At 48.3% G+C, this 26,322-nt stretch overlaps 1 long non-coding RNA gene across 1 annotated transcript in view; it reads right to left on the minus strand.

Annotated features, from left to right (window-relative positions):
* Positions 1-26,322, minus strand: part of LOC134965444 (uncharacterized) — a 94,521-nt gene that overhangs the window by 19,980 nt on the left and 48,219 nt on the right. The window lies entirely within an intron of this gene.

Raw genomic sequence — 26,322 nt, forward strand, 5'->3', positions numbered from 1 at the left:
CAGAGAGAGCAGCAGGAGAAGTTCCCTGTTTAAAAGCCTGAGAGGCAGTGGGTGGGGTGCTAATCCAGAGATGAGGGCGTCCCAAGCCCTCAGGTATGTATATGTGGAGATGTGTCCGGTACTCCGGGACACATCCCATCAGCAGCACGCAGGGGATCTGTGTCCCCTGCGGGAGTGTGTGTGTGGCAGCGCTGGGGCAGCTTGTCTGCCCCCAGCGCTTGTCTGTGGGCAGGAGCGGCGGGTGTCTGGTGCAGGGATTACCCTTGTCCCTGCACCGGACCAGAGGCTGCGGAGGACTTTGAATGTTGGCGCCCTCCGGGAGCCAATCGCGGCTCCCGGAGCGGCAGCCAATCAGAGAGGGACGCGGCGAGCCAATCGGCGCTCGCCGCGTCATAGGCCCCGCCCCCGGCGTCTGACGTCAGACGCCGGGCGGGAGCCTGAAGAAAAGACCGCGCGCGGAGGCGCGAAGGCAGAAGAGGACGCCGGGCGGGAAGAGCAGAGAGAAGACGCCGGGAGAAGACGCCGCGCCGAAGAGCGGTGAAGAGGTCCTGAGGCCGCGGAAGAGGCCAGGAGACGCCAGGCCCCTTGAAGAAGATGTCCAGCGGCGGCTGGATGCGGAGAAGAGACGGAGGCGCCGCTGGCCAGGACGGGCCAGCGGCAGAAGAGGGTGCCGGAGACCCCTGGATCAGGTGAGGCCTCAGTGAGGCTAACTTCACCCCCTCCCCTTTTCCTCCCTCGACCACCAGGGACGGGCATTAGGCCCGAGGGCACAATTCAGGCACTAGGCCTGGGCGCAGATAGGAGATTGGGGGCCATTATTTGATTAGGTGGTTTGGGCATTAGGCCCAAGCCACCCTCTCCCTGTGGCACCAGTTAGGCGGGCACTAGGCCCGGGGGCATATCAGGCAATAGGCCTGTGGGCATTAGAGGGCATTAGGCCCTAGGGTATTTTGGCCAGCTAGGGATATCTAAAGGTGACGCTGGGTACTAGGCCCAGGTCACCCCGCGTGTGACAGGTTAGGCGGGCGCTAGGCCCGTGGGTGAAATCAGGCCTCCGGCCTGTGTGCAGCTAGGGGGCGCTAGGCCCAGTGAATAAGACCCCCGAGGTGAGTACAGGTGGCACTGGGCGCTAGGCCCAGGCCACCCTGAGGTATTTAGGTAGGCAGGCCTGGGGCCCACATAAGGGAAGGTACAGGAGGTGGGTAGGCCGTGCGGCGCCCACCCCCTTTCCAGCGGGAGATATTTAAAGGGACAGCACCGTGTGATCTTGTATTCCGATATTGTGATGTAGGTTGTTACCGTGCAGGGCAAAGTGTATGCGTTGTTTAAGTTGTGCTTAGTTGTGTTGCACCACCCACACGAGCTAGTTTGAGGGCTCTGTTTATGTAGCTAGTGTAGCGGACGCACACTAGGGTAGTTCTTGGCCCTGCACGGCTGTTTCTCTTTGCCTCCTTACAGGGACCTGTAAGTGGAGAAGATCGGAGTGCAAGACTTGTGACGGTGAGTAGCATCCGTGTACGTTTGTCCCTTGTCTGTCCCCGAGCGCCGGAGTCGGGATTGCTCACGGACGTGAGAATCCTTTTCATCACACTACGTGCGAGAGCGCGAGTGTGTGAAAGCTGGGTGGCTGAGGCTTTGTGCCAGTGATGACCTTTCACCCAACCGGTGAAGGTCGCGGTCACCCCTGGGGTATCCCCTTTTCCAGTGGAAGAAGGGTCGATACCCCCTTTAAGGTAAACTATTCTCTCCTCAGCTCGGTCGTCGGGCAGCTCCGAGAGGGAATTGCCGTGTCCGGATCCGATTGAAGATTGCCAGGTCCGTTGAAGGTTCCGGTACCTGAAGGTGAGAGAGAGCGGCGCCTGGTGAGTACCGAAAATACACCTGCACGGCAGCAGGCACCACCACACGCGCAGCCGCACCTCTCACACTTGGCGTAGTCGGCAGGATAAGAGAGACCGGATCACGGACACGATGTGGAACGCCACCAAGAAGACCTCCCTGCGGATGGCACCGGAACAGACTCACCCACGGACGCGTGCGGACCAGAGCGACTGGGTGACGGTGTCCGGGGCAGACCTCCTGAAGATGGTGCAGCGGTCGGTCCAGCGTGGAAAGGAAGAGCGCCGGGAGAAGGGGCGCAAGAAGGCCGCGGTGACGCCCTGCAAGAAATGTCGGCAAACAGGGCACTTTGCTGACAAGTGTACGTGGCGAGAGACGTCCCCAAAGAAGGTGGTCCAGGAAGCGGACCGAAGACGTCAGCAGGGCCAAGTGAAGAAGGAGTCCTGGTGTTTGCTCTGCGGAAACTACGGGCATGAGCATAACAGTTGTCCCTGGGACGAAGAGTTGAGCGAAGACGAGGTTGATTCCTGGTGTGAAAGCTGTGGAGATCCCCGACATCGGCTCCTGGAATGTCCATGGACTGAAGACAGGACGGACTACGAGGCCACGGTGAAGCAGCTGACGGAATCTCGTCAGCAGCTTTGGGACTGGGTGGCTGCAGAGCCTGTGTGTGCGCTCTGCGAGGCGAGAGGACATGCGCTTCCCGATTGTCCGTGGAATGAAGACCGGATGATTGCAGATGGTCGCGCCCAGAGATGGGAGGAGGAAACCAGGGAAATGGAGCGGAAGACCCTGCTTGAAGTTAGTTCGCAGGTGCCCATTTCCTCTGAGCCGGAACCAACGGGTGGAGATTCCTCAGCGAAGAAGGTGGACCAGGAACCCGTCTTGGAGAAGGTGGCAGTGGCCCTCCCTTGTTGGAAGTGTCGGCGACCAGGACATGCGGCCAGTGAGTGCCCCTGGGAAGATGCCGCGGACCTACTCTGTCCCAAGAAAGTGACCCCAGTAAGGCAGAATCCTTTCCCGCATAAGGCGGAGGTGGACGACTGGGAGGTGAAGAGACCACGCTGCGAAGAAAAGCGTGAAGACCCAGTGACGGAGACGTCCGGAATCTCCCCGCGATGGAACCGTCCACGACCAGGACGCGCGGAACAGATGTGTCCTGGGTACCGAGAGATGCCAGCGGAAGCGAAGGAGTACGCCGAGGGAGCAGACGTACCAGCGGAAGAGACTAAGTACGCTGAGGAGGAAAATGATACCCCAGTCCAGATATCGGAGGAGGACTCGGACTACGGTGAGCTGTCCGCCGACGAATCCCTCCAAGAACAGATGGAGGACGACTCTGGCATCGGAAGCGCCGACGAGAGTGACTGGCAGGATCGGGTGGAGTCATGCTCCCAGTTGAATGCCCTCCGGGAAGAGGAGGAGATAGTCCTGGAGCAAGAGTACCTGCCGGGAGTGCCAAAATGGACGGACGTACGGGGAGAGGATCGTGATGCCGTGGGAGGACCCGTTCCAGAGGAAGACATGGGACCTTTGGAGATGCCCCACGAGGAGATGCGACAGATGGTGGTTGTTGCCCGGGAGGAAACGGATGCCCCGGAGGATTCCGCTGTTGGGTGGTGGTCGGTACCACCCCCTGAAGACAGGGACGATGCCACTGACGATCTGAAAGGCCAGGAGTGGGTGACTGTTGTCCCCGTGGAGGAAGAGTCCCCTTGGTGGCCAACGTCGAGTGACCGTGAGGAGATGCCACTCCCCCAGAGGATCCGCCGATGGAGGTCGGGAGGTAAGAAGAGGAACCCGGAGCTGGAGGTGGAAGGAGGTGGGGTCACAGCCCGTCCGGGCTGGGCCCTCGAACACAACCTCGCCGGAGGGACCTCGGAATCCCCTGACCCGCGGACAAGGGACATCGTGAGGAACTTTGTAGGGACAACAAAGGAAAAAGGGGGGGGAAATGTGGAGATGTGTCCGGTACTCCGGGACACATCCCATCAGCAGCACGCAGGGGATCTGTGTCCCCTGCGGGAGTGTGTGTGTGGCAGCGCTGGGGCAGCTTGTCTGCCCCCAGCGCTTGTCTGTGGGCAGGAGCGGCGGGTGTCTGGTGCAGGGATTACCCTTGTCCCTGCACCGGACCAGAGGCTGCGGAGGACTTTGAATGTTGGCGCCCTCCGGGAGCCAATCGCGGCTCCCGGAGCGGCAGCCAATCAGAGAGGGACGCGGCGAGCCAATTGGCGCTCGCCGCGTCATAGGCCCCGCCCCCGGCGTCTGACGTCAGACGCCGGGCGGGAGCCTGAAGAAAAGACCGCGCGCGGGGGCGCGAAGGCAGAAGAGGACGCCGGGCGGGAAGAGCAGAGAGAAGACGCCGGGAGAAGACGCCGCGCCGAAGAGCGGTGAAGAGGTCCTGAGGCCGCGGAAGAGGCCAGGAGACGCCAGGCCCCTTGAAGAAGATGTCCAGCGGCGGCTGGATGCGGAGAAGAGACGGAGGCGCCGCTGGCCAGGACGGGCCAGCGGCAGAAGAGGGTGCCGGAGACCCCTGGATCAGGTGAGGCCTCAGTGAGGCTAACTTCACCCCCTCCCCTTTTCCTCCCTCGACCACCAGGGACGGGCATTAGGCCCGAGGGCACAATTCAGGCACTAGGCCTGGGCGCAGATAGGAGATTGGGGGCCATTATTTGATTAGGTGGTTTGGGCATTAGGCCCAAGCCACCCTCTCCCTGTGGCACCAGTTAGGCGGGCACTAGGCCCGGGGGCATATCAGGCAATAGGCCTGTGGGCATTAGAGGGCATTAGGCCCTAGGGTATTTTGGCCAGCTAGGGATATCTAAAGGTGACGCTGGGTACTAGGCCCAGGTCACCCCGCGTGTGACAGGTTAGGCGGGCGCTAGGCCCGTGGGTGAAATCAGGCCTCCGGCCTGTGTGCAGCTAGGGGTCGCTAGGCCCAGTGAATAAGACCCCCGAGGTGAGTACAGGTGGCACTGGGCGCTAGGCCCAGGCCACCCTGAGGTATTTAGGTAGGCAGGCCTGGGGCCCACATAAGGGAAGGTACAGGAGGTGGGTAGGCCGTGCGGCGCCCACCCCCTTTCCAGCGGGAGGGATTTAAAGGGACAGCACCGTGTGATCTTGTATTCCGATATTGTGATGTAGGTTGTTACCGTGCAGGGCAAAGTGTATGCGTTGTTTAAGTTGTGCTTAGTTGTGTTGCACCACCCACACGAGCTAGTTTGAGGGCTCTGTTTATGTAGCTAGTGTAGCGGACGCACACTAGGGTAGTTCTTGGCCCTGCACGGCTGTTTCTCTTTGCCTCCTTACAGGGACCTGTAAGTGGAGAAGATCGGAGTGCAAGACTTGTGACGGTGAGTAGCATCCGTGTACGTTTGTCCCTTGTCTGTCCCCGAGCGCCGGAGTCGGGATTGCTCACGGACGTGAGAATCCTTTTCATCACACTACGTGCGAGAGCGCGAGTGTGTGGAAGCTGGGTGGCTGAGGCTTTGTGCCAGTGATGACCTTTCACCCAACCGGTGAAGGTCGCGGTCACCCCTGGGGTATCCCCTTTTCCAGTGGAAGAAGGGTCGATACCCCCTTTAAGGTAAACTATTCTCTCCTCAGCTCGGTCGTCGGTCAGCTCCGAGAGGGAATAGCCGTGTCCGGATCCGATTGAAGATTGCCAGGTCTGTTGAAGGTTCCGGTACCTGAAGGTGAGAGAGAGCGGCGCCTGGTGAGTACCGAAAATACACCTGCACGGCAGCAGGCACCACCACACGCGCAGCCGCACCTCTCACATATACACACACAATATAGACTATATAGAGAGGGGGCCTGGACTGCACACCCTAGCTTCTTATAATGGGATGTGCTACCTTGCTGGTACTTAGTACTACAATATAGGAACAAGGGTGCCATACTTCATACACAATGCAGCAATTCAAGTGTTGCTCTGTTCATGCGCGTGCACACTAGAGATGTGCACTTGAAATTTTTCAGGTTTTGTGTTTTGGTTTTGGGTTCGGTTCCGCGGCCGTGTTTTGGGTTCGACCGCGTTTTGGCAAAACCTCACCGAATTTTTTTTGTCGGATTCGGGTGTTTTTTTCAAAAAACACTAAAAAACAGCTTAAATCATAGAATTTGGGGGTCATTTTGATCCCAAAGTATTATTAACCTCAAAAACCATAATTTCCACTCATTTTCAGTCTATTCTGAATACCTCACACCTCACAATATTATTTTTAGTCCTAAAATTTGCACCGAGGTCGCTGGATGACTAAGCTAAGCGACCCTAGTGGCCGACACAAACACCGGGCCCATCTAGGAGTGGCACTGCAGTGTCACGCAGGATGGCCCTTCCAAAAAACACTCCCCAAACAGCACATGACGCAAAGAAAAAAAGAGGCGCAATGAGGTAGCTGTGTGAGTAAGATAAGCAACCCTAGTGGCCGACACAAACACCGGGCCCATCTAGGAGTGGCACTGCAGTGTCACGCAGGATGGCCCTTCCAAAAAACACTCCCCAAACAGCACATGACGCAAAAAAAAAAAAGAGGCGCAATGAGGTAGCTGTGTGAGTAAGCTAAGCGACCCTAGTGGCCGACACAAACATTTGGCCCATCTAGGAGTGGCACTGCAGTGTCACGCAGGATGGCCCTTCCAAAAAACACTCCCCAAACAGCACATGACGCAAAGAAAAAAAGAGGCGCAATGAGGTAGCTGTGTGAGTAAGATAAGCGACCCTAGTGGCCGACACAAACACCGGGCCCATCTAGGAGTGGCACTGCAGTGTCACGCAGGATGGCCCCTCCAAAAAACACTCCCCAAACAGCACATGACGCAAAGAAAAAAAGAGGCGCAATGAGGTAGCTGTGTGAGTAAGATAAGCGACCCTAGTGGCCGACACAAACACCGGGCCCATCTAGGAGTGGCACTGCAGTGTCACGCAGGATGGCCCTTCCAAAAAACACTCCCCAAACAGCACATGACGCAAAGAAAAAAAGAGGCGCAATGAGGTAGCTGTGTGAGTAAGATAAGCGACCCTGTGGCCGACACAAACACCTGGCCCATCTAGGAGTGGCACTGCAGTGTCACGCAGGATGGCCCTTCCAAAAAACACTCCCCAAACAGCACATGACGCAAAGAAAAATTAAAGAAAAAAGAGGTGCAAGATGGAATTGTCCTTGGGCCCTCCCACCCACCCTTATGTTGTATAAACAGGACATGCACACTTTAACCAACCCATCATTTCAGTGACAGGGTCTGCCACACGACTGTGACTGAAATGACGGGTTGGTTTGGACCCCCACCAAAAAAGAAGCAATTAATCTCTCCTTGCACAAACTGGCTCTACAGAGGCAAGATGTCCACCTCATCATCATCCTCCGATATATCACCGTGTACATCCCCCTCCTCACAGATTATCAATTCGTCCCCACTGGAATCCACCATCTCAGCTCCCTGTGTACTTTGTGGAGGCAATTGCTGCTGGTCAATGTCTCCACGGAGGAATTGATTATAATTCATTTTAATGAACATCATCTTCTCCACATTTTCTGGAAGTAACCTCGTACGCCGATTGCTGACAAGGTGAGCGGCGGCACTAAACACTCTTTCGGAGTACACACTTGTGGGAGGGCAACTTAGGTAGAATAAAGCCAGTTTGTGCAAGGGCCTCCAAATTGCCTCTTTTTCCTGCCAGTATAAGTACGGACTGTGTGACGTGCCTACTTGGATGCGGTCACTCATATAATCCTCCACCATTCTTTCAATGGGGAGAGAATCATATGCAGTGACAGTAGACGACATGTCCGTAATCGTTGTCAGGTCCTTCAGTCCGGACCAGATGTCAGCATCAGCAGTCGCTCCAGACTGCCCTGCATCACCGCCAGCGGGTGGGCTCGGAATTCTGAGCCTTTTCCTCGCACCCCCAGTTGCGGGAGAATGTGAAGGAGGAGATGTTGACAGGTCGCGTTCCGCTTGACTTGACAATTTTCTCACCAGCAGGTCTTTGAACCCCAGCAGACTTGTGTCTGCCGGAAAGAGAGATCCAAGGTAGGTTTTAAATCTAGGATCGAGCACGGTGGCCAAAATGTAGTGCTCTGATTTCAACAGATTGACCACCCGTGAATCCTTGTTAAGCGAATTAAGGGCTCCATCCACAAGTCCCACATGCCTAGCGGAATCGCTCCGTGTTAGCTCCTCCTTCAATGTCTCCAGCTTCTTCTGCAAAAGCCTGATGAGGGGAATGACCTTACTCAGGCTGGCAGTGTCTGAACTGACTTCACGTGTGGCAAGTTCAAAGGGCAGCAGAACCTTGCACAACGTTGAAATCATTCTCCACTGCGCTTGAGACAGGTGCATTCCATCTCCTATATCGTGCTGAATTGTATAGGCTTGAATGGCCTTTTGCTGCTCCTCCAACCTCTGAAGCATATATAGGGTTGAATTCCACCTCGTTACCACTTCTTGCTTCAGATGATGGCAGGGCAGGTTCAGGCGTTTTTGGTGTTGCTCCAGTCTTCTGTACGTGGTGCCTGTACGCCGAAAGTGTCCCGCAATTCTTCTGGCCACCGACAGCATCTCTTGCACGCCCCTGTCGTTTTTTAAAAAATTCTGCACCACCAAATTCACGGTATGTGCAAAACATGGGACGTGCTGGAATTTGCCCAGATTTAATGCACACACAATATTGCTGGCGTTGTCCGATGCCACAAATCCACAGGAGAGTCCAATTGGGGTAAGCCATTCCGCGATGATCTTCCTCAGTTGCCGTAAGAGGTTTTCAGCTGTGTGCTTTTTCTGGAAACCGGTGATACAAAGCGTAGCCTGCCTAGGAAAGAGTTGGCGTTTGCGAGATGCTGCTACTGGTGCCGCCGCTGCTGTTCTTGCGGCGGGAGTCCATACATCTACCCAGTGGGCTGTCACAGTCATATAGTCCTGACCCTGCCCTGCTCCACTTGTCCACATGTCCGTGGTTAAGTGGACATTGGGTACAGCTGCATTTTTTAGGACACTGGTGACTCTTTTTCTGAGGTCTGTGTACATTTTCGGTATCGCCTGCCTAGAGAAATGGAACCTAGATGGTATTTGGTACCGGGGACACAGTACCTCCAACAAGTCTCTAGTTGGCTCTGCAGTAATGATGGATACCGGAACCACGTTTCTCACCACCCAGGATGCCAAGGCCTCAGTTATCCGCTTTGCAGCAGGATGACTGCTGTGATATTTCATCTTCCTCGCAAAGGACTGTTGGACAGTCAATTGCTTGGTGGAAGTAGTAAAAGTGGTCTTACGATTTACCCTCTGGGATGACCATCGACTCCCAGCAGCAACAACAGCAGCGCCAGCAGCAGTAGGCGTTACATGCAAGGATGCATCGGAGGAATCCCAGGCAGGAGAGGACTCGTCAGAATTGCCAGTGACATGGCCTGCAGGACTATTGGCATTCCTGGGGAAGGAGGAAATTGACACTGAGGGAGTTGGTGGGGTGGTTTGCGTGAGCTTGGTTACAAGAGGAAGGGATTTACTGGTCAGTGGACTGCTTCCGCTGTCGCCAAAAGTTTTTGAACTTGTCACTGACTTATTATGAATGCGCTGCAGGTTGACGTATAAGGGAGGATGTTCCGAGGTGGTTAACGTCCTTACCCCTACTTATTACAGCTTGACAAAGGCAACACACGGCTTGACAAATGTTGTCCGCATTTCTGTTGAAATACTTCCACACCGAAGAGCTGATTTTTTTGGTATTTTCACCAGGCATGTCAACGGCCATATTCCTCCCACGGACAACAGGTGTCTCCCCGGGTGCCTGACTTAAACAAACCACCTCACCATCAGAATCCTCCTTGTCAATTTCCTCCCCAGCGCCAGCAACACCCATATCCTCCTCATCCTGGTGTACTTCAACACTGACATCTTCAATCTGACTATCAGGAACTGGACTGCGGGTGCTCCTTCCAGCACTTGCAGGGGGCGTGCAAATGGTGGAAGGCGCATGCTCTTCACGTCCAGTGTTGGGAAGGTCAGGCATCGCAACCGACACAATTGGACTCTCCTTGTGGATTTGGGATTTCGAAGAACGCACAGTTCTTTGCGGTGCTTTTGCCAGCTTGAGTCTTTTCATTTTTCTAGCGAGAGGCTGAGTGCTTCCATCCTCATGTGAAGCTGAACCACTAGCCATGAACATAGGCCAGGGCCTCAGCCGTTCCTTGCCACTCCGTGTGGTAAATGGCATATTGGCAAGTTTACGCTTCTCCGACGACAATTTTATTTTAGATTTTGGAGTCCTTTTTTTACTGATATTTGGTGTTTTGGATTTTACATGCTCTGTACTATGACATTGGGCATCGGCCTTGGCAGACGACGTTGCTGGCATTTCATCGTCTCGGCCATGACTAGTGGCAGCAGCTTCAGCACGAGGTGGAAGTGGATCTTGATCTTTCCCTAATTTTGGAACCTCAACATTTTTGTTCTCCATATTTTAATAGGCACAACTAAAAGGCACCTCAGGTAAACAATGGAGATGGATGGATACTAGTATACTTATGGATGGACGAGCGACTGCCGACACAGAGGTAGCTACAGCCGTGGACTACCGTACTGTGTCTGCTGCTAATATAGACTGGATGATAATGAGATGAAATCAATATATATATATATATATATAATATCACTAGTACTGCAGCCGGACAGGTATATATATTTATTATGTAATGACTGATGACGGACCTGCTGGACACTGTCAGCTCAGCAGCACCACAGACTGCTACAGTAAGCTACTATAGTAGTATGTATAAAGAAGAAAAAAAAAACCACGGGTAGGTGGTATACAATTATGGATGGATGAGCGACTGCCGACACAGAGGTAGCTACAGCCGTGGACTACCGTACTGTGTCTGCTGCTAATATAGACTGGATGATAATGAGATGAAATCAATATATATATATATAATATCACACTAGTACTGCAGCCGGACAGGTAGATATATTTATTATGTAATGACTGATGACGGACCTGCTGGACACTGTCAGCTCAGCAGCACCGCAGACTGCTACAGTAAGCTACTATAGTAGTATGTATAAAGAAGAAAAAAAAAAACCACGGGTAGGTGGTATACAATTATGGATGGACGAGCGACTGCCGACACAGAGGTAGCTACAGCCGTGGACTACCGTACTGTGTCTGCTGCTAATATAGACTGGATGATAATGAGATGAAATCAATATATATATATATAATATCACACTAATACTGCAGCCGGACAGGTAGATATATTTATTATGTAATGACTGATGACGGACCTGCTGGACACTGTCAGCTCAGCAGCACCGCAGACTGCTACAGTAAGCTACTATAGTAGTATGTATAAAGAAGAAAGAAAAAAAAAAAAACCACGGGTAGGTGGTATACAATTATGGATGGACGAGCGACTGCCGACACAGAGGTAGCTACAGCCGTGGACTACCGTACTGTGTCTGCTGCTAATATAGACTGGATGATAATGAGATGAAATCAATATATATATATATAATATCACTAGTACTGCAGCCGGACAGGTATATATATTTATTATGTAATGACTGATGACGGACCTGCTGGACACTGTCAGCTCAGCAGCACCGCAGACTGCTACAGTAAGATACTATAGTAGTATGTATAAAGAAGAAGAAAGAAAAAAAAAACGGGTAGGTGGTATACAATATTATATATATATTATATACAATTATATATATATATATATATATATATATATATATATATATAAACTGGTGGTGATTATTAAACTGGTGGTCAGGTCACTGGTCACACTATCAGCAACTTGCAAGTAGTACTCCTAAGCAGACAATCACAATATATATTATACTGGTGGTCAGTGTGGTCACAATGGCAGTGTGGCACTCTGGCAGCAAAAGTGTGCACTGTACGTTATATGTACTCCTGAGTCCTGCTCTCAGACTCTAACTGCTCCCCACTGTCAGTGTCTCCCCCACAAGTCAGATATACATTATACAGTCACACTATCTATCTATCACTTCAGCAAGTAGTAGTACTCCTCCTAATGCTCCCCAAAATTACTACTGTGTCTCTCTCTACTCTAGTCTCACTCTCTTCTCTATAAACGGAGAGGACGCCAGCCACGTCCTCTCCCTATGAATCTCAATGCACGTGTGAAAATGGCGGCGACGTGCGACTCCTTATATAGAATCCGAGTCTCGCGATAGAATCCGAGCCTCGCGAGAATCCGACAGCGGGATGATGACGTTCGGGCGCGCTCGGGTTAACCGAGCAAGGCGGGAAGATCCGAGTCGCTCGGACCCGTGTAAAAAAACTGAAGTTCGGGTGGGTTCGGATTCCGAGGAACCGAACCCGCTCATCTCTAGTGCACACACACCCCTACACTTACACACACAGCAGGAGAAGAGACAGTTTGCCGGGTCCGGGCACATGCGCATCAGTGGCAGCACAACTGTGCATGCGCAATCTCCAGGCTTTTATGGACTGCATCGGTTGCAACCTATAGAAGCCGGATTGGGCTCATGAGAGCAGGGAGTGGCTTCCTACAGGAAGCAAGCTCTCTGCTAGTTGTAGTCTAGTTTTGCAGTCCCAGAGGGAGGAAACACCTCCCAATGGGACTGCCTGTAGTGTCGGTGACTGACAGGTAGGACTTCCAATAGGAAGCCACTGCCAATCATAGTGAAGTCAGTGCAGTCACGGACTGCATCTGGCAAACTGACACTGAGCTGGGTGGTGGATTTTACCAGAGAAGCTGCAGTCCTGCAGCCCATAGGTAAAATCCACCACTTGGAATGACTATCATGCATAAATAAGTGCATGACACAAAATGCATTTTGAGCTTGTAGGGTCATATTTTTGCAGGTTTGTGAATAACACAGTTGTCCAGTTCCAATAATTAACTCCTCAACGGAAGGAGCATCTCTCAGGGACATCTCTCACGCAGCACAAGTATGTCAACCAATTATAAATTGTACATGCACAAGTACATTGATGTAGAGAAAACGAAGGTTAGCAGATATGCTACATGGTATGCTACAAAATGTTTCTGTTGCCTTTTAACTAGTACATCCGACATATTAAAGTATTTGATCACCTTTGAACTGTTGGCTTTATTCCAGTGTGTACTCACTAGGTCACTCACCCGTTGTTCAAATAACATTTTACATAACATGTGAAAGTATGAGGACATTAGGTTGTACCTTTGCTTAATGACAATAACACACTACAGTCTCTAAAGGTGAATTGACCACAAAAGGCTAGAGACAACGCGAGACGGAGATATAAAAAATGCTAAAATAAAACTGAGACGTATGAGCAATGGTAGTAGACAAACTATATTGAAAGCAGGTGCAAACACACAGACATGGCTACTGAATTACTAAACCGAAAAATAAATTGGAGCTTGCTGTTTACAGAGATTCACCTTCTGACAGATCACAAGCTTACTTTTCAATATAGCAAAGGGCGTATATACATAAAATAGAGGGCTAAACCATTTTTTATAAACTTAAATGCTCTGTGCCCCACTAATATAACAATAATGAAACCTTTCTGGTTACAAATGGAACTATATCATGATGCAATAGAGCACCCACTACAACTAGAGACAGCATGGTTTTGGATTTCACTAGTAATTTTCCCATAGGTACTTACCCCAGGACACAGTTCTGACTAGTCACAGTCTTATCTGAGCCATGGGTCATCAGCAGTGCCAGGTTAAAAATACGCTCACTCGAAATAAAGTACCTTCTTTCCTCACTTAGAAGTCCATTCTAAAAACACAGCCCATGAATACAGATTTTTAATAGTAAGGATTTGATATACATGACAAATGGGTGTGGTTCATCAAATCGACAGTATCTAGGTCGACAATGTTTATGTCGACCACTATAGGTCGACAGTCACTAGGTCGACATGAATGGAAGGTCGACAGGGTTTCTAGGTCGACATGTGCTAGTTCGACAGGTCTAAAGGTCGACATGAGGGTTTTTTGTTTTGTTTTTTGTGTCGTTTTCTTCGTAGAGTGACCGGGATCCCAAATTAGTGCACCGCGTCCCCTCGCATGGCTCGCCATGCTTCGGGCATGGTGCCTTCACTCCGCTACCGCTTCGCTCGGCACAGATTACCGTTCCAATCGTAGTCCACGTGGATCGTTAAGTATGAAAAAATTAAAAAAAAAAAAAAATGTGAAAAACTCATGTCGACCTTTAGACCTGTGGACCTAGCACATGTCGACCTAGAAACCCTGTTGACCTTCCATCCATGTCGACCTAGTGACTGTCGACCTATAGTGGTCGACCTAAACATTGTCGACCTAGATACTGTCGATCTTCAGACCGGATCCCATGACAAATATTATGGCCAAGTTCAGCAATCTACTGCACCATTACTGCCAACTTCAGTCTCTTTATGTATTCCAACCTAGAATTTAAATGCAAGCTCATTAGAGAAGTGGCCTCTCCTATTGTCGGATTCTATTTTGTATTCTTGTTTTATTGCATACTTATTGTACTGCATACCTTGTATACTAACTATATACTTTTTGTATAATTTCATATGTTCTCTTGTAATTATTGTGTTAACAATGGCTCTATACAATAAGTCTATTCATGCATAACATATATAATTCAATCTGTTTGAAGTACTGAGGGGAAATTTACCAAAGACCGATTTTGATCAAATGTAAACAATACAAAATTAATGAAAATTGATTAAAATCAATCTCAATCGATATTGGGGTTCAGCGGTTGATACACATATTTGTTAACAGATGATTTTTTTATATTTTTTTTTAAATAAATTTTTATTGAGTAAAGAGTCAGCATATCTAAATACATGTAGGTGACACAAACAATACTGCAGTGAATCCACTGACAAGTCCATATTTAGAAATATGTGACCACCTCTATACAAATCAAAATTAGTTAAACAACTTACAATCAAGTAAGTAAAATGGGGGAAGAGACAAAAGGGTTAGACAAAGACATACAGGGGTAGACAAGTTAAGAACAATGCATCGTGTGTCATGCACAGCAACCATCGAACAAGCTTCCTGACTAGCCTAGAGAATACCAAGGGGTAGGTCACCACTTGGCAAGTGCAACACAGTTAAGTCAATACGATCATTATAGATAATGGACTGCCCATTATTCTTTCGGTATATATTCCACTAGACCACTTCACAAGTGCAGATTGGGTGGAGGAAGTGTATGAACATTCGGCCGTTTCAAACAGATAGTGTTTATGGACTTTATTCACAATGTGCCTAATATTTGGCACAGAAGCGGATTTCCATAACTGTGCTATGACGGCCTTAGTGGAGATCAGTATGTGACCCAGAAGGTATGCATCACTACGAGAGAGATTTTGTGTAGTGTAATGAAATAACGCCACTACTGGGTCAGCCGTTATTGGCACTGATAGCACATCTTCTATCAATGAGAATACCTCAGACCAGAGCGGGCGGAGCACAGGACATTCCCAAAAAACGTGATATATATTCCCAATGTAACCGCAATTTCTCCAATAGAATTGAGAAGTGGAGGGCCATATACTATATTGCCGCTCAGGTGTAAATTACGCCCTCTGACACAATTTGTAAAACATCTCTGAGTGGCTCAAGCATTTAGGCATCTTCAAACAATTAAAGGAAATTGCATCCCATTCGTCCTCCCATAAAGTTCTAGATAGGTCCCTTTCCCATTTAACTTGAGCTGGTAGTTTCCCCACTTTAAAATGAATTACTATAAACTGGTACCATTTTGTTATACCGCCTCGATGCAGATGGGAGGTCAGTCTGGAGAGCAGTACTTTAGGAAAGGGAGGTAAAACATACGGCCTTGGGAGGTGGGTTGTCAGCCAGTGGCGCAATTGAAGAAATTTATGGAAGTCTTGTTTGGGGATGTGGAACTGTGCCTGCAATTGGGAAAAAGATGCCATCTGACCCTCTGGGAAAATGTCTCTCAGAGTCAAGAGACCAGCCAGCTTCCATGAATCAAGCCTCAAATCCGGGATAAGCTGCGCTATCGTCAAGAGCGTTAAGTCAGGGGCGGGTAGCCTTATGCCGTCAGGTTTAGAGATAGTTCTATGCCACACGGAAAGGGTTGTTTTAATTGCAGCTATTGGGCCAGGTAGGGGAGTGGCAATGCGGGGAGGTAGCCATAGCAGGTCAGTAAGTATTTTCGGTGACACAAAGGAGCGTTCTATCAGTACCCAAGGCTTAGGAGCCTGAGAAGTTAACCAGTCCCGTATCTGACTAAGTATGCATGCTGCATGATATCCATCCAGATCGGGGTAGGCCACCCCACCAGAATGTTTAGGCAAAACAAGAGTCCGTCTAGCTATGCGCGGTTTAGAGCCCTTCCAAATGTATCGGGAAAGCACCCCATAAACCTTATTACTAAGTAGTTTAGGGAGAGGTCTGGGTATGGCCCGGAATAGGTACATTAGTTTGGGAAGTAAAATCATCTTAGCGGCTTCAATGCGTCCCAACCAGGATATATCTTGGTTCAGCCAGTCCTTAATCAGCTTCTCAAAGTTGTGAAGCAATGCCGTGTAGATACACTCATATAAGTCACTATCTCTAGCCAAGTGGACCCCAAGGTATTTAATAGATCTATGTTGCCATGCGTATCTGTATTTGTCCTTAAGTATCTTAACCTCCTCGATAGGGATGTTTATGGAGAAAGCCTCAGTCTTAAATGTATTAAGTAGAGATGAGCGGGTTCGGTTCCTCGAGATCCGAACCCCCTCGAACTTCACCTATTTTACACGGTTCCGAGGCAGCCTCGGATCTTCCCGCCTTGCTCGGTTAACCCGAACGCGCCCGAACGTCATCATCCCGCTGTCGGATTCTCACGAGATTCATATTCTATATAAAGAGCCGCGCGTCGCCGCCATTTTCACTCGTGCATTGGAGATTGAACGGAGAGGACGTGGCTGCGTTCTCTCCCTGAAAAGCTCCATAATCTGTGCTCAGTGTGCTGCAAATATCTGTGCTCAGTGTGCTGCAAATATCTGTGCTCAGTGTGCTGAAAATATCTACGTTCTCTGCCTGAAAAGCTACATATCTGTGCTCAGTGTGCTTCATTTTGGTGACCAACAGTATATAGTTGTACAGTACATGATTAGGCCATTGTTGTAGTATCTTGCAGCTCAGTGTCACTGCAAGTATCCATTCCATATCTGTGCTGCATTTTGTGAGCAGTATATATAGTATTATAATTATTACAGTGCAGCATTTTGGTGACCAACATTATATAGTTGTACAGTACATTAGGCCATTGCTGTAGTATCTTGCAGCTCTGTGTCACTGCAAGTATCCATTCCATATCTGTGCTGCATTTTTGTGAGCAGTATATATAGTATTACAGTGCAGCATTTTGGTGACCAACAGTATATAGTTCTACAGTACATTAGGCCATTGCTGTAGTATCTTGCAGCTCTGTGTCACTGCAAGTATCGATTCCATATCTGTGCTGCATTATTGTGAGCAGTATATAGTAGGACAGTGCAGCATTTTGGTGACCAGCAGTATACATATATAGTACAGTACAGTAGGCCATTGCTGTATCTTGCAGCTCTGTGTCACTTCTAATATCCTGATCAGTGCTCAGTATCTGCTGCATTGTTGTGACCAGTATGTATACTGTACTGTGCAACATGTGTTATACACCTGGTGATTATACATCCTGTAATCTGTACTGAGCGATGTGTGAGATACACCTGGGGATTATACACCCTATATACTGTACTGTGTGATGTGTGAGATACACCTGGGGATTATACACCCTATATTATTATTATTATTATTATCCTTTATTTAAATGGAGCCACAAGGGTTCTGCAGCGCCCAATTACAGAGTACATAAATAATCAAACAGGAAAACAGCAATTTACAGTTGATGACAGTATAGGACAAGTACAGGGTAAATACACATAGTTACATCAGCAGATGACACTGGAATAAGTATCAGATGGCAGAAGACTGCTGGATGTGGTACAGTTGAAGATTATTAAAGTAAGACAAAGGATAAGCACATGAGGGAAGAGGGCCCTGCTCGTGAGAGTTTACAATCTAAAGGGGAGGGGTAGACAGACATGGGTGACACAGATGGGGTACATAGAGAACGAGGAACAGAGGGTTAGGATGATATTTGGCTGGGTTTGGTGAAGAAGTGGACCCCCAGAAGGCACAAGTCAATACTTAACATTGCAAAATTTTACTGGGCTATGCAGGAGAAAATTAAAAATAGGGGAAAATAAAAATAAAAAAAAAGAATCGATAACTTCTACCACTTTCAAAAAGGTCAATGGAAGCTGAAATAATGGACAACTACCTCATGGAAGCCAGATACAGTATACCAAACAGTACTTAGCAGAGTTAGGAATGAGTGCTTATGAAATACAGTAACATTTTGTCATAATATTTTAGAAACTGCATGGCTGGTCTCTTGCACTCTTTTGCTCTAATACACCACCTGCTTTAGGATTTATATTCAAAAACATTATGGGGTATATGCAATTGCCGGCGAATCGCGGCAATTTTTCGCCCGTTTTTTAATTCGACACAATTCGACCGTCGAATTCCGGCAAGTGGGTGCCGGAATTCAACATATTCAATAAAAACGGATTCGACAGTCCCGCTGTCGAAAAACGGACGATTTGACAGATTTTGATTAGACTTGTAAAAATGTAAAAAAACCGGGAAAAACTGTAAAAACCACGAAAAAAAATTGCGTGGGGTCCCCCCTCCTAAGCATAACCAGCCTCGGGCTCTTCGAGCCGGTCCTGGTTCTAAAAATCCGGGGGGAAAATTGACAGGGGATCCCCCGTATTTTTAAAACCAGCACCGGGCTCTGCGCCTGGTGCAAAAAATACGGGGGACAAAAAGCGTAGGGGTCCCCCGTATTTTTTACACCAGCATCCGGCTCCATTAGCTGGACAGATAATGCCACAGCCGGGGGTCACTTTTATACAGCGCCCTGCGGCCGTGGCATAAAATATCCAACTAGTCACCCCTGGACGGGGTACCCTGGGGGAGTGGGGACCCCTTCAATCAAGGGGTCCCACCCAGCCACCCAAGGGCCAGGGGTGAAGCCAGAGGCTGTCCCCCCCATCCAAGGGCTGCGGATGGGGGGCTGATAGCCTTGAGTAAAATGATAGAATATTGTTTTTTTCAGAAGAACTACAAGTCCCAGCAAGCCTCCCCCGCAAGCTGGTACTTGGAGAACCACAAGTACCAGCATGCAGGTGGAAAAACGGGCCCGCTGGTACCTGTAGTTCTACTAGAAAATAAATACCCAAATAAAAACAGGAGACGCACACCGTGAAAGTAAAAGTTTATTTCATACATGCCGACACATACATACTTACCTATGTTGACCTGCCGACTGCCACGCCCCCCTCGTCATTGAAGAATCCGGGGTACCTGTGAATAAAATTATACTCACCTGATCCAGTGTCCGGATCTTTTAAAATAATCCTCGTACTTGGCAAAACAACAAAACGGCAACCCGGACCAAACGGACTGAAAGGGGTCCCATGTTTACACATGGGACCCCTTTCCACGAATGCCGGGACCCCACGTGACTCCTGTCACAGAGGGTCCCTTCAGCCAATCAGCGAGCGCAACGTCGTGGCACTCTGCTGATTGGCTATGAGCGTCTGAGCTGTCAGACAGCGCATCGCAAAGCCTTACCATTATATTCAATGGTGGGAACTTTGCGGTCAGCGGTGAGGTCACCCGCGGTCAGCTGCTGACCGCGGGTAACCCCACCGCTGACCGCAAAGTTCCCACCATTGAAACTAATGGAGGGAGCTGTGCAATGCGCTGTCTGCCAGCAGACGCGCATACAGCCAATCAGGAGAGTGCCACGAAGTGGTGCTTCCTGATTGGCTGAAGAGACCTTTCTGTGACAGCAGTCACGGGGGGTCTCTGCATTCGGGGAAAGGGGTCCCATGTGTAAACATGGGACCCCTTTCAGTCCGCCTGCTCCGGGTGTTCGTTTTTTGTTTTTTTTGCCAAGTATGTGGATTATAATAAAAGACCACAGGACACTGGATCAGGTGAGTATAATTTTATTTTCAGGTACACCGTGGATTCTACTTGGACAAGTGGACAGAGGTCGGCGTGTGAACATAGGTAAGTATGTGTGTGTCGACGTGTGAAATAAAGTTTTACTCTCACGGTGTGCGTGTCCTGTTTTTATTTGGGTATTTTTTTTGCCAGTAGAACTACAGGTACCAGCGGGCCCGTTTTTCTCCCGCATGCTGGTACTTGTGGTTCTCCAAGTACCAGCTTGCGGGGGAGGCTTGCTGGGACTTGTACTACTACTGGAAAAAACAATATTCTTTCAATTTTCACAAGGCTATCAGCCCCCCATCCGCAGCCCTTGGATGGGGGGGGGGCCAGCCTCGGGCTTCACCCCTGGCCCTTGGGTGGCTGGAGGGGGGGACCCCTTGATTGAAGGGGTCCCCACTCCTCCAGGGTACCCCGTCCAGGGGTGACAAGTTGCGTATTTAATGCCACGGCCGCAGGGCGCTGTATAAAAGTGACCCCCGGATGTGGCATTATCTACCCAGCTAGTGGAGCCCGATGCTGGTGTAAAAAATATGGGGGACCCCTACGCTTTTTGTCCCCCGTATTTTTTGCACCAGCACCAGGCACAGAGCCCGGTGCTGGTTTTAAAAATATGGGGGATCCCATGTCAGTTTTTCCCCCGGATTTTTAGAACCAGGACCGGCTCGAAGAGCCCGAGGCTGGTTATGCTTAGGAGGGGGGACCTCACGCATTTTTTTTTCTGATTTTTACCATTCCATTTAAAAAAAAAATAAAAAAAAATATTTTTAAAAATATATAAATAATACTTGTGCCTCCAAAATAGACAAACCAAGTACCTAATCCCTTCTAATATAAATAGATGTGCTATTACCAATAAAAAAAACACAAAAAAAACAACATTTTTTAAAAAATTTTTTATTAGATTCCGCCAGCAAAGTGTGGCGGATTGAAAATGACGAATTTACTGTCTAAAAGCACTGTTGTCGAATTTACAATCTTCAATTGAATATACTTTTGTCGAATTGCCGCATTTGTACCATTGCAGAAATGTCGAATTTGACAAATGTCGAATTTCAAAAAGTCGAATTTTGAAAGTCCGTTTTTTTGACGAAAAGTACTGAATTGCATTGTCGAATTTTTTTTTGGGGCGGAAATGTCCCATTTTTCGACATTTTCGGGAATTCGACCGCAATTGCATATACCCCTATGTCTCCATAATCCCAAAAACGTCAGTCTTCTTGGAAAGTGGTTTGTTCCTTTGTAAGGGAAAGAGAACAAACGTTCTCAAACAACAGTTTCTCAATTTCTTTTTCCTCTGGGAAGGGATTATGGATTCGGAGGAATATCTGAGCATTTCTGTAATCAGAAAGCAGCGACTTTCTACAAACGTTTACGAATAATTCCAGTGATTTTGTCATTTTCTTCCAGTGATTTGGACCAATAATACCACTGATTAGAACAAATAATTCCAGTGATTTTGTCATTTTCTTCCAGTGATTTGGACCAATAATACCATTGATTAGAACGAATAATTCCAGTGATTTTGTCATTTTCTTCCAGTGATTTGGACCAATAATACCATTGATTAGAACAAATAATTCCAGTGATTTTGTCATTTTCTTCCAGTGATTTGGATTAATAATACCATTGATTAGAACAAATAATTCCTGTGATATTGAGGTGTTTGTGTCGCTTAGCTTAGCCGTCCAGCGACTACAGTGCACCTCTTTTTCTCTTTTCTTTGCATCATGTGCTGGTTGGGGCCAATTTTTTTAAGTGCCATCCTGTCTGACACTTCCGTATATGTCCAGTGGTACTGCCATTTGATATAATTCCCGACATTACTGCCATTTAATTCCAGTGATTTTGTCATTTTCTTCCAGTGATTTGGACCAATAATACCATTGATTAGAATGAATAATTCCAGTAATTTTGTCATTTTCTTCCAGTGATTTGGACCAATAATACCACTGATTAGAACAAATAATTCCAGTGATTTTGTCATTTTCTTCCAGTGATTTGGACCAATAATGCCATTGATTAGAACGAATAATTCCAGTGATTTTGTCATTTTCTTCCAGTGATTTGGACCAATAATACCATTGATTAGAACAAATAATTCCAGTGATTTTGTCATTTTCTTCCATTGATTTGGACCAATAATACCATTGATTAGAACAAATAATTCCTGTGATATTGATGTGTTTGTGTCGCTTAGCTTAGCCATCCAGCGACCACAGTGCACCTCTTTTTCTCTTTTCTTTGCATCATGTGCTGTTTGGGGCCAATTTTTTTAAGTGCCATCCTGTCTGACACTTCCGTATATGTCCAGTGGTACTGCCATTTGATATAATTCCCGACATTACTGCCATTTAATTCCAGTGATTTTGTCATTTTCTTCGAGTGATTTGGACCAATAATACCATTGATTAGAACGAATAATTCCAGTGATTTTGTCATTTTCTTCGAGTGATTTGGACCAATAATACCATTGATTAGAACAAATAATTCCTGTGATATTGAGGTGTTTGTGTCGCTTAGCTTAGCCGTCCAGCGACCAGAGTGCACCTCTTATTCTCTTTTCTTTGCATCATGTGCTGTTTGGGGCCAATTTTTTGAAGTGCCATCCTGTCTGACACTGCATTGCCACTCCTAGATGGGCCAAATGTTTGTGCCGCCCTCTTGGGTCACTTTGCTTAGTCATCCAGCGACCTCAGTGCAAATTTTAGGACTAAAAATAGTATTGTGAGGTGTGAGGTGTTCAGAATAGACTGGAAATTAGTGGAAATTGTGGTTATTGAGGTTAATAATACTATAGGATCAAAATTACCCCCAAATTCTATGATTTAAGCTGTTTTTGAGGGGTTTTTGGAAAAAAAACACCCGAATCCAAAACACACCCGAATCCGACAAAAAAATTTCAGGGAGGTTTTGCCAAAACGCGTCCGAATCCAAAACACGGCCGCGGAACCGAATCCAAAACCAAAACACAAAACCCGAAAAATTTCCGGTGCACATCTCTAGTATTAAGTTTATAGTAGGAGATACGGGAGTATTCCTCCAGCACATGATGAAGTGACGGGAGCGAAGTTTTGGGATGCAGCAGGCAAAGTAGAATATCATCCGCAAATAAACTAATTTTATGGGTCAAACACCCTATTTCAGGACCCCTAACACCGTTAGTAGATCTGATCTTTTCAGCCAATGGCTCTATGGCCAAAGCAAATATAATGGGAGACAGTGGGCAACCCTGTCTAGTGCCGTTAGAGATGTCACATTTCGCGGACAAACAGCCATTTACAAATACACTCGCCGAAGGAGCAGAATACAATGCCAGTATAGAGTCTAATATCTGATCACAAAGGCCAAAGCGCTGTAATACTGATTTCAAATATCCCCAATGCAGTCTATCAAACGCCTTCTCGGCGTCCAAAGACAAAACTAACAGAGGTTCTTTGGTATGGTCACAGTATTCTATAACGTTGAGCACTCTGTAAGTATTATCCGGGGCCTGCCTGCCCGGGACAAACCCCACCTGGTCAGCCGTGATCAACGAGGGGAGAAGGGGACCCAGATGGGTTGCAATGACCTTAGCAAATAATTTAATATCTGTATTTTAGCAGGGCAATCGGACGGTAGTTATGAACCGAGGAAGGGGGCTTACCTGGTTTTGGGATCGCTACAAACTGCGCTTCCAGCATTTCTCCGGGAAGCCTCCCCGAGGCGGACGCCTCATTGAAGACTGCCAAGAGCAACGGGGCCAGACTGCTTTTATAAGATTTGTAAAAATTAGCTGGGTAACCATCAGGGCCCGGAGCCTTGTCTGCAGGCATAGCATCAATAGCTGCTTCCACCTCAGAAAGAGACCAGGGAGCGCAGAGGGATCGGCAGGCGGCCGGATCCAGGGCAGGCAGGTCCAAACCACCCAGGAACTCATCAACATCAGAACCAGATGGCTGGGGGGTATTGGGGTCTGTACGTAAATTATAAAGCTGGGAGTAATATTCCGCGAAGGTATTAGCAATGTCATAGGGGTCCGAAACCTTTCTACCAGTGGAGCTATACACATGATGCACCTGTGCTTTCGCGCGCCGGCCTCTTAGCTTCCTGGTGAGAAGGCGTCCAGCCCTGTCGCCGAAAACGTAGAAGCGCTGGACCTCTTGGAGAGCATACGTATTAACCCTTTCCCGTGCCTGCAAAAGAAGTTTATAAAGTGATTTATCAGAGGGGTTCGCCTTGTGTGCAGTCTCCAATCTGGCAGCCTCACTTTCAGCCTCAACAAATGCAGCCCTGTACGTCTTTTTAAGTCTGGCTGCCGTTTGTATGGCTGATCCACGCACTACCGCCTTAAGGGAACACCAGTGATTAAAAATGTTCGTCTCCTCGGGGGCAATTGGTTTGTAAATACAAGGAGATAGAATTCTGAATGGACTGCTTGGCCTCTGGCTGAGCTAAAATTAATCTACCAAGTCTCCAAGAGCCCAGGGCAGCTCTGTGCAATGCTAAGTCCCATTGGACAAATAGAGGGGAATGATTAGACCAAGTCATGGGTAATATATCAATACGGCTTATAGACGGGAGAGTCCATTTGTCTGCCAGCAATAAGTCAATTCTCGAGTAAGTACGATGGACATGTGAGTAGTAGGTGTAATCTCTGACCGTCGGGTGTTTTGAGCACCATGCGTCATACAGGTCAAATTTACCTAATAAGAAACGGAAACCCAAGGCAGATTCTGGGGGGCTTTAGTTTTCAACACCGTAGAATGAGATCTATCAACCCGGGGATCTAATACCAGGTTAAAATCGCCTAAAACAATAACAACCCCTTTAACATATTCCTGGAGAACCGTACAGAATTTCCTGCAAAAAGGGAGCTGTCTGGAATTAGGGCCATAATAGGAGGCTATAGTGATGTCAGTGTCCTCAAGTCGCCCATCTAATATCAGAAATCTCCCCTCAGGGTCAGCGTATTGAGAGGAAACTACAAATGGGCAATGTTGTGAGACCAGGATAGCAACTCCTGCTTTCTTGGTGGGACCATTGGCCATATAACAGTTAGGGAATCTATTGTCAAAGAAGCGGGGGGGGGGGGTCTACTTTGCGGAAATGCATCTCCTGAACCACTACTATCTACACTCTCATCTTATGGAAGGAAGACAAAGCTACTTTCCTCTTCTGAGGCGAGTTCAAACCTTTGGCATTGATTGAGATACAGTTAACCATAGTGTAGGGGCAGTAGTGGATCTTGCCACGGGCAAGCAGGACTTTTGCCCGGGGCGCCGCCTTCCAGAGGGCGCCGGCACCATCTGGAGGGCGCCGCACCATGGCAAGATCCGCTGCTGCGCCCCCCGCTGCCGCTGCCCCGCTGTGAAGTTCATGGGCTGCCCGCTGTGAAGGGAAACTAGATGCTACGCGTCTAGTTTCCCTTCTTGGAGAGGATCTTAACTGTAATGATGTGCAGTGCGCGATGACATCATCGCGCACCGCACATCATTACGGCGGCGCTACTACTGTACAGGGGGCGTAACTGACCACGCCCCCTTATGAAGCCACGCCCCCTATTGCCGCTTGGGGCGCAACAAGAGTCTGAACCGGCCCTGTGTAGGGGTAAAGAAGCTGCTAAAGCAAAGCCATTATTGTGTGTGCACTTCACCGACCGACACGTAATCCAGATGGGGGAAGGGAAGGACAAGACATCAGACACATCAGCGGAAACATATATAGAAACAAAACAAATATAGAAAGTAAAAGAACATACTCCAACGGGAGTCATAGCGAGGCGTCTAGTAGTAAACGCCTCACCCAGAAAGTGTAGGGGGGTATTGACCCACCTCCCCCACACTCATCCAATGAACCTCAATAACACATATTAGCCCATAACTGGGAACAGTAGAAACTTTGACGTACTCTCTACTGCCCCATCAGCAGGGGAAGGAGAAAAGAAGGGCGCTACAGAAAAACCAGAAAAAAAAGACCAACCAACAGTAAACAATGCTGAAAATATTACAAGAGTAACTCCCTGGAAGCATCAAAGAAAATGACAGACATTACTGAATAGAAACTAAAACAATCTCATTACACTGAGAAGATAGCATATACATAAAAACATTTTTTTTTAAATCTACGGGAGTATTCAGGTATGCTTCCCAGCCATCGCCCAGTCCTGCTGAAGGCGGCGGTAAGGTGGAGAAGTCCCCGAATTACTGGAGAGGCCCCATCTGGTAAGAAGCTTCATGCCATCATCCGCCGTAGCAACAGCCACGGTGGAGCCTTCCCGGGAGATTAGCAGCTTAGTCGGGAAGCCCCATCTATAAAGAATGCCTTCTTTCCTAAGAACAGATGTAACGTGCTGAAATGAGCGTAGCCTGGGAGAAGTCCCCAAAAAGTTGGTAGTGTCCCAATATGTCTTCCGAATGTGACG

This window comes from Pseudophryne corroboree, chromosome 10 (genome assembly GCF_028390025.1).
Source record: "Pseudophryne corroboree isolate aPseCor3 chromosome 10, aPseCor3.hap2, whole genome shotgun sequence".
Taxonomy (NCBI): Eukaryota; Metazoa; Chordata; class Amphibia; order Anura; family Myobatrachidae; genus Pseudophryne; species Pseudophryne corroboree.